Source organism: Elaeis guineensis, chromosome 3 (genome assembly GCF_000442705.2).
Source record: "Elaeis guineensis isolate ETL-2024a chromosome 3, EG11, whole genome shotgun sequence".
In the NCBI taxonomy this organism is placed as follows: domain Eukaryota; kingdom Viridiplantae; phylum Streptophyta; class Magnoliopsida; order Arecales; family Arecaceae; genus Elaeis; species Elaeis guineensis.
This window is the reverse complement of record NC_025995.2, coordinates 115,763,813-115,772,708: the sequence shown is the minus strand read 5'-3', so window position 1 is coordinate 115,772,708 and position 8,896 is coordinate 115,763,813. Positions and strand designations below refer to the sequence as shown.

Below are 8,896 nucleotides of genomic sequence, written 5' to 3'. Positions count from 1 at the left end.
GCCATATTTCATTAAAATGCATAAGACGATTGATAAAAGGAAAAATAAACAGATGGCTGCTGGATAATAGCAAAAGACGTCCAACTGGCCGAGATAAGTGCAGATGCATAACCTCTACAATCTCGACAATTATCTCCTTTTCGTTTGGAACATGATGAAAAGATCAGATCGGAAAAGTCTGCAAAGATTATCAATTCAATCAAGAGAGGAAGAAATTAAGAAAGGAGGGGTTCTATAAAAATGAGTCATGTGCATAACAAACGAGCAACTCATCTCAGAGGCAACCACAGTGCTTACACACTAATAAAGGCAAGCCTAGTGTTGGGGGTATTCTCATACTGGCCGAAACTATGAGATGGGATCTTCAAATTGTGCTACCCATTACGCATGTGTTTGAATATGTGCTCCGGGGACACTTGGATTTGACAGAGGCATTGATCGCCCCTTCTCCATCTATTTCTTTCCCTTATGGGCATCACAATAGGACAAAGAAGATAAAAGACAACGAACAACGGAAAGAGAAAAGGTGGCGGAAGAAGAGAAGAAATGAGAGGGGCATCCGGCATTTGACTTCGACCTGCGGATACGTGCTTCTTATGCATATCCGATCTCCACCTCACCCGACGAGCCTCTTGGCAGCCCCGGCCTTTCCATCGACGGCCAACAAGTCCTCGGCCAAAGGGTTCTTGACCTACAAGCCCTCTTCGGTCAACCACACCTCGGACGAGAGATGAAAGAAAGGAAAAAGGTGGTCATTTGAATCTAGCCGAGACATTAACTATCCCTCTCCTCATCTCATCCTCTCAGGGGCACCATAGCATGACAACGAGAGAGAAGAGGAGGTCATCTAAATTTAATTGAGGCATTAATGGCCTCTCCTCTTCCCATCTCATCTTCCCATAAGCATTATAATAAGGCCAAAGGAGAGAGAAGGCGGCGGTGGGGAAAGACAAGGGAAGAAAGTATTCCCACATGCCTGACTTCAGTCTATGGATGTCCTCGCCCTCCGTACACGTCTGACCCCTCCCCGACCAACAAGTGTTCGGCCTACAGACTTCATTCGGCCCCTGCGCTCTTGATCTTGGCCGTTGACTCTCCTAAAAGGCTATTCATAGCCCTATCATGTCACCCATTAAAAAATGAAAGCAATCATGAGTAAGGCTAGTCCCCACGCCTCCAACTCCTGCTTGTCAGCCCATGCCATCATTAGGCACCGCCCCCTACCTGCCATGAGGAGACATTATCAGGTACTATCCTCGAAGGCATTTAATAGGAGATCGAAAAATCTCTAACAGGCCACATTCTCCCTGTTATAGCCCAAACCCAACAAATCTCAGCCCACCAAAGCCCAAAAAAAAAAAAAAACAGAGGAAAAACCGGGAAGAAGACTCCCGATAGGAGTCTTCTTCTCCGGCGAGATCAGGCAAATCGGGAATCCTAGGACCTCTCGGAGTCCTAGGGTCCTCTATAAGAAGGCCTCCCCTTTCCCTTGAAGTCGATCATCGGCCCTTTTCCCCTCTCTTCCTCTCCGATTTTCCCAAAGTAGAGCCGCGGATCCTTGCCTTGTTCTCGTCGTGACTACTCACCGACGAGATCACCGGAGGCCGAGGTGAGTCTTTCTCTTCTTCCCCTCTTCCTTCCCCTTCCTCCCATGCCCTTGTGCGCGGCTGCCGGCGACGGAAGTCGCCGATTTTCGGTCGGAAAAAGGGACCTCTGTTTTGGTCTCTTTTTCCCGTGGATTTTCCGACGCCAGCGATCGAAATTGACCACCGGCAATGCTCCTCTGCGATCGGGGGAGTGGCCCCCCTCTGCCGCCGACCTCCGCCACGACGACCGCGGCCTGAACGGCCCGGCACAAGGAGGGGACTGCCGTCCCCTGTTTCGGCCCAAAGGAAACCCACGGGAGAAAAAAAAGAAGAAGAAGGAAAAGAAAAAGAAGAAAAAGAAAAGAGAGAAAAAAAAAAGAAAAAGAAAAGGAAAGAAAAAGAGAAAAAGAAAAGAAAAGAAAAGAAAAGAAAAATAAATAAAAATAAATATATATATATATAAATAAATAAATAAATAAATAATAAAATTTAAAAAAAATGATGAGAGAGAGTTTCTCTCTCTTCTTTCAGTCTGAACCCTGACTTTCTCTCTCTGGAATTGGACTTTCTCTCTCTACTTTCTCTCTCTAGAATTTTCTCTCTCTAAGTTGTTTCTCTCTTTTGATGGATTTCTCTCTCTCTAAAGTTATTCCTCTAGGATTAGCGTAGTGGAGGCTTCATCTGATGATTTTGATCAAGTTTAGGGAAGAGTCTGATTTTAAGTGAGGTTTTAATTTGGGATTTGTTTAGATTGAAATTTGAATTAAAATTAATGTAAAAATATAATTTTGGATAATTAGACATGGAAGAATCTCCTAGAGGTTAGTCGATCTGTTCAATCAGTGCTCCGTGAAAAGTAAGTAATGAATCATCTTCTCGAGATATTCCATATTTATTCTGAAAATAAATAATTATTCTCTGAAATTATGCATGATTTATGAAATTATGTTTTGAAAGAAAAGTGCGTTTGAAATATTATGGTACGTAGATTATGCACACGTTCAGTGAGAAAAATTATGATATATTATGATACAAAGTATTTTGATACAGATCGGATTTATGCTCTCAGCCTAACTATGTTTCAGTGGGCCCCGCCAATGGGGATTATACGTTGGTACTCAGTGGACCCTGCCAGTGGGGATTGTGCGCTGGTATTTGTGGACCCTGCCAGTGGAGGTTGTGCGCTGGTGTTTGTGGACCCTACCAGTGGAAGTTGTGCACTGGTATTCTGTGGACCCCGCCAATGGGGGTTAAACGTTGGTCATAGTCGAGGCTGTTGAGTTACGAGTGTTTTGAATCGAATCGGATTTATGATTATATTATATGTGAATATTTGAAAATATTGAATTTGTATTAAATCAGCATGAAATATATTTTTATGTTTATTTGCAGCATTATTCTTGAAAATTATATAATATCTAAAATATCTGGTAGAGATACTTGTTATTTATTGGGCTGTCTAGCTCATTACCTTTCTTTCTATTTTTCAGATTCAGATAATTAATTTCGAGCGTGGGAAGAAATATTGGGACAGAACTTTTAGAGGCGAGATTTAGCGTTGTCAACTTCAATAAACTTAGATCTAATATTTTATTTTTAGCAAAAATTTTATTGGATGTAAGACATTTGATTTAATTACTTGAATTACAGTTGAATAATAATTATTTGAATTTATTCCGCTGTGATGCATTGATATCGTGATGAAATGCCTTGCATGCTTATGGAGAGAGTTCTTCATGAGTATGCGGCGGTTGCCGCAACCCTCGATTCACAATTTCGGATCGAGGGCGTGACAATTAATATGGTATCAGAGTATAAGTGGACAAATTATGACACATAGAATTAGACATAGTATGAGTGTAGGTGGGTAAACATTAAAAATATTGGGACGATAAAGTATGAGCATCATAATAAACCCATCCTAACAAATAGATAACTGAATCTAATAAGGTTTTACTACTACAAGGTTACCATGCCTCCCCGTAGAATGACAAGAACTACTCAAGGAATTGCAAGAGAGACATCACAACCACGGGATGGTAGCACTCCCCATCTGACCAGTGGCACCCCTCAGGAGGAGGGAGTCGTAGATCCTAATGGGAGTGCTTCGAGAGCACGTCAAGAACCAGATATGGCTCAGTTAATGCAGACCCTAATCAGGATGGTACAAGCGCAACAACAAATACAGCAGCAAATGCTTGAACAACAGCAGATACAACGAGATACACAACAACATCAGCATCCACCACCACAATATGGAGAGCAACCAGTACAACGAAACAACATTTCAGAATTTAAAAAGCTTGCTCCTCTAGCTTTCAAGGGGACTACTGAACCTTTGGAGGCTGATAACTGGATAATGGAGATGAAGAAGGCTTTCGCTGTCCAAGAGTGTCTTGATGAAGAAAAGATTCGATATGCAGCTTATTTACTACAAGGAGAAGCATACAACTGGTGTCAGCGACACAGCGCAAGCATGAACAAGACGGCGAAATACTTACCTGGGAAAGATTTCGGATTGCATTCTATGATCAGTATTTTCTTCGGAGTATAAGGATCCAGAAAGAGCAAGAGTTTATTTATTTGAAGCAAAAGGGTATGAGTGTGACTGAATATGAAGCAAAATTTACAGAGTTAGCAAAATTTGCTCCGAGATTAGTGGATGGTGAGCAAGAACGTGTTCACAAGTTTGAGATGAGACTGAGAACTGAGATTTGAAAACAAGTAGTTCCATATGAATGGACAACTTATGCCGATGTGGTAAACAAAGCACTGATAATTGAAAGGGAAGTCAATGAAGAACGCATGGAAAGAGAAAGAAAGCAAAGAAAGAGAGCAAAATCAAATGATACACAAGGGCAAAATAATAAAAACATCAAAAGATCAACTAAGGGAGCAATAGATAATAAGACTCAACAGATTGATGGTGAGCAGTGCTCCAGATGTGGCAAAAATCATGCAGACAAGGATTGCTATTGGAATACAGGTGCTTGCTTCAAATATGGTCAGATGGATCATAAAATTGCTAGCTGCCCACTAAATACAGAAAATCAAGTTGGCCAAAAAATTTATGAAGGACAACATAAGGGTGGTGGACAGATTTCTAAAATCCAGAGAAGAGTTTATGCGCTTACTCAACAGAATCCACAGGCTTCCAATACAATGGTAACAGGTATGAAAAATTTCGAGGACGAAATTTTTTTTTAGGAGTGAAGAATGTTATAGCCCAAACCCAACAAATCTCAGCCCACCAAAGCCCAAAAAAAAAAACAGAGGAAAAATCGGGAAGAAGACTCCCGATAGGAGTCTTCTTCTCCGACGAGACCAGGCAAATCGGGAATCCTAGGACCTCTCGGAGTCCTAGGATCCTCTATAAGAAGGCCTCCCCTTTCCTTTGAAGTCGATCATTGGCCCTTTTCCCCTCTCTTCCTCTCCGATTTTCTCGAAGTAGAGCCGCGGATCCTTGCCTTGTTCTCGCCGTGACTGCTCACCGACGAGGTCACCGGAGGCCGAGGTGAGTCTTTCTCTTCTTCTCCTCTTCCTTCCCCTTCCTCCCATGCCCTTGTGCGCGGCTGCCGGCGATGGAAGTCGCCGATTTTCGGTCGGAAAAAGGGACCTCTGTTTTGGTCTCTTTTTCCCATAGATTTTCCGGCGCCGGCGATCGAAATTAACCGCCGGCAATGCTCCTCTGCGACCGGGGGAGTGGCCCCCCTCTGCCGCCGGCCTCCGCCACGGTGGCCGCGGCCTGAACGGCCCGGCACAAGGAGGGGACTGCCGTCCCCTGTTTCGGCCCAAAGGAAACCCACGGGAGAAAAAAAAAAAAGAAAAGAAGAAGAGAAGAAGGAAAAGAAAAAGAAGAAAAAGAAAAGAGAAAGAAAAAAAAAAAAAGAGAAAAAGAAAAGGAAAGAAAAAGAAGAAAAAGAGAAAAAGAAAAGAAAAGAAAAAAAAATAAAAATAAATATATATATATATTTATATATATATAAATAAATAAATAATAAAATTAAAAAAATGATGAGAGAGAGTTTCTCTCTCTTCTCTCTCTTCTTTCAGTCTGAACCCTGACTTTCTCTCTCTGAAATTGAATTTTCTCTCTCTACTTTCTCTCTCTAGAATTTTCTCTCTCTAGATTGTTTCTCTTTTTTGATGGATTTCTCTCTCTCTAAAGTTATTCCTCTAGGATTAGCGTAGTGGAAGGCTTCATCTGATGATTTTGATCGAGTTTAGGGAAGAGTCTGATTTTAAATGAAGTTTTGATTTGGGATTTATTTAGATTGAATTTTGAATTAAAATTAATGTAAAAATATAATTTTGGATAATTAGGCACGGAAGAATCTCCTAGAGGTTAGTCGATCTGTTCAATCAGTGCTCCGTGAAAGGTAAGTAATGAATCATCTTCTCGAGATATTCCATATTTATTCTAAAAATAAATAATTATTCTCTGAAATTATGCATGATTTATGAAATTATGTTTTGAAAGAAAAGTGTGTTTGAAATATTATGGTACGTAGATTATGCACACGTTCAGTGAGAAAAATTATGATATATTATGATACAAAGTGTTTTGATACAGATCGAATTTATGCTCTCAGCCTAACTATATTTCAGTGGGCCCCGCCAATACGGATTATACGTTGGTACTCAGTGGACCCTGCCAGTGGGGGTTGTGCGCTGGTATTTGTGGACCCTGCTAGTGGGGGTTGTGCGCTGGTGTTTGTGGACCCTGCCAGTGGGGGTTGTGTGCTGGTATTCTGTGGACCCTGCCAATGAGGGTTAAACGTTGGTCATAGTCGAGGCTGTTGAGTTACGAGTGTTTTGAATCGAATCGAATTTATGATTATATTATATGTGAATATTTAAAAATATTGAATTTGTATTAAATCAGCATGAAATATATTTTTATGTTTATTTGCAGCATTATTCTTGAAAATTATATAATATCTGATAGAGATACTTGTTACTTACTGGGCTGTCTAGCTCATTATCTTTCTTTCTATTTTTCAGATTCAGATAATTAATTTCGAGCGTGGGAAGAAATATTGGGACAGAGCTTTTAGAGGCGAGATTTAGCGTTGTCAACTTCAATAAACTTAGATCTAATGTTTTATTTTTAGCAAAAATTTTATTGGATGTAAGACATTTGATTTAATTACTTGAATTACAGTTGAATAATAATTATTTGAATTTATTCCGCTGTGATGCATTGATATCGTGATGAGATGTCTTGCATGCTTATGGAGAGAGTTCTTCATGAGTATGCGGCGGTTGCCGCATCCCTCGATTCACAATCTCGAGTCGGGGGCGTGACACTCCCACTGCTCCATGCCTCCCTTACAAAAGGCATGGTTCCCAACGATATTTAAGTAGGAGATAGGATTTCAAACAATCCCATAGCCTCCTATGGCTCCAGCTCCCCATATAAAAGAAAAGAGAGGTAAACAAGGGACCCTCCAGATATGCCTCTTCTCCTAGTAAAATGCTCGATCTTTCTCATCTATTGCACATGAATCTGACTTAAGCCTCGGAAGATCCCTGCCGGAGCCACCTCCGATAGAGCTTTTCTTGCAGGTTCGGCCGCCATTGACCGATCAGACATCGTCTTGCTCCAGCACCTCCGACCATGGACAAATTTTTGCATCAACAGATTGCGAGCCAATTATTACTTTTGTGCAGAAAAATTTGAGGTCGCCTATGCGTTAATCTGAATTCTGCTAAATAAATTTCTGCAAACGAAGTCATCCATGATCAGCACCACGTCCCTTTGCACCCGTCTCCCTTGCCGGTGCCAACCCCATGTCCAAACCCTCAGTCCCCCTGCCCAGAGTTGCAAGCTCCCACTATAGTACACGGTGCCAATGAGGGTGCCACCTATTAGCCTGGGTGCACGCCTGGAGCATAAGGCGGACCTACAAGAAAGAACGCCCTTCCATCCTGAGCAGCCTCGCTCCAGCACCTCCGACTCTTGACAGATTTTTGCGTCACCACCTAGCTTTCATCATCCATTGATCAAAGATTTTACGGACATTAACAAATAACAACGCCCTTCCATCCCGATTCAAACATTATAGAAAGAACGAGAAAACAAGAACCAAATAGAAAGAACCAAATTGAGGGAAAAAAATCAAAATGTTAGATCCAACGAGTCCGCCCACACGATCAGTCTAATAAAGAAAACCAATAAACGAACAAAGAACGAGATGTTTGAGCAAAATAGTCACGCACGTATGAACATAAGGTCAGAAGATTAAAGAATAGCAAAGCAGTAAATAAAACACACTCTTTCTAATCGAAACAAGAAACGAAGAAATCTCGACTCAAGAATCAAGATTTCAGACTCGACAAGAAGATCAAAAGAAAAAGGGAATCAAGATTTCGCCCAAAGAATCTGACGCAAAAGACCAACTCAACAACAACGAGAACCGTAGAACGAAAAAAGAGGTATATTTCACATTATCTTCTCCTGCGGCGGAGGACCTGGACTCCTCGACGGCGGCCGGCGATCTGACGGCGGTGGAAGGAGCCGCTCTCCTCCGGCGGCGCATTGCAAGAGGAAACGAGAGCTGGGAGACGCCGAGGAAAGGAAAACAAAGGAGCGGAGGAGAGGCGATGGGGGCAGGAGAACCAATAAAGGGAATGCATCTTCTCTGTCTCTCTCTTCTCTCGCACTTTTTTTATTCTCGATTCCTTCTTGAGTTTGCTGCAGTAGGGACTCCTGGGTGAGAGGAGCGCTAGTGTTTTTCCCCTCTTTCGGAAGGGGAGAACTGGATCCGGAACGTTGGCAGCTACCTGTATTCGTTTATTTATATATAGACGGAGAGTAAAGCGTGGGGCCCACGCTACGATATCCCTGCGCCGACTAATTGTTGTACCTGACCGATGCGGGAATCGAAACGTAACTGAACAACGCCCGATGGAGATCAGATGGTCAATCCATATTACGCACTATGCGGTGCCCGAGGCCGTGCCTTTGAAAAAATATGGATTGCTTGTATCGAAAACAAAAAAAAGAACATGGATTGCGGATTGGGTTGAGGCAGGCTGCTCAGGTGGATGTCTGGACTCAACTTAGATTCTTGGTACCCTTGTCTTTGCTTAGCCTAATTTTTCTTGGCTCGCGTCGCTCATCCTGAGTCTGACCCAAACTTAGGATAACCAAGGGAATGCAGATGAGTTGACTTGAGGATCTGATCGCAGCTTAGATTTTATGATATAAAATTTTATTGCAGCCAATCTCTCTATCGCTTGATCGCCGAAGTTGTACACCTGCAAGAAAAATTTTCACGGACCGGAGATATCTCTGGCGGAGATCC

The 8,896-nt window shown here is 42.2% G+C and overlaps 1 long non-coding RNA gene across 3 annotated transcripts in view; it reads right to left on the bottom strand.

The window, feature by feature from the left end:
- LOC105040686 (uncharacterized) overlaps positions 1–8,588 on the bottom strand; it is a 13,827-nt gene extending 5,239 nt beyond the window's left edge. Inside the window, exon 1 of one of the 3 annotated variants that reach the window (XR_003800198.2) lies at positions 8,036–8,588. This is a non-coding gene — a long non-coding RNA (uncharacterized lncRNA). The remainder of the gene's footprint in view (positions 1–8,035) is intronic. The other 2 variants (XR_003800199.2, XR_831209.4) reach the window with 2 other exon arrangements.
- Between the last annotated feature and the right edge of the window lie 308 nt (positions 8,589–8,896).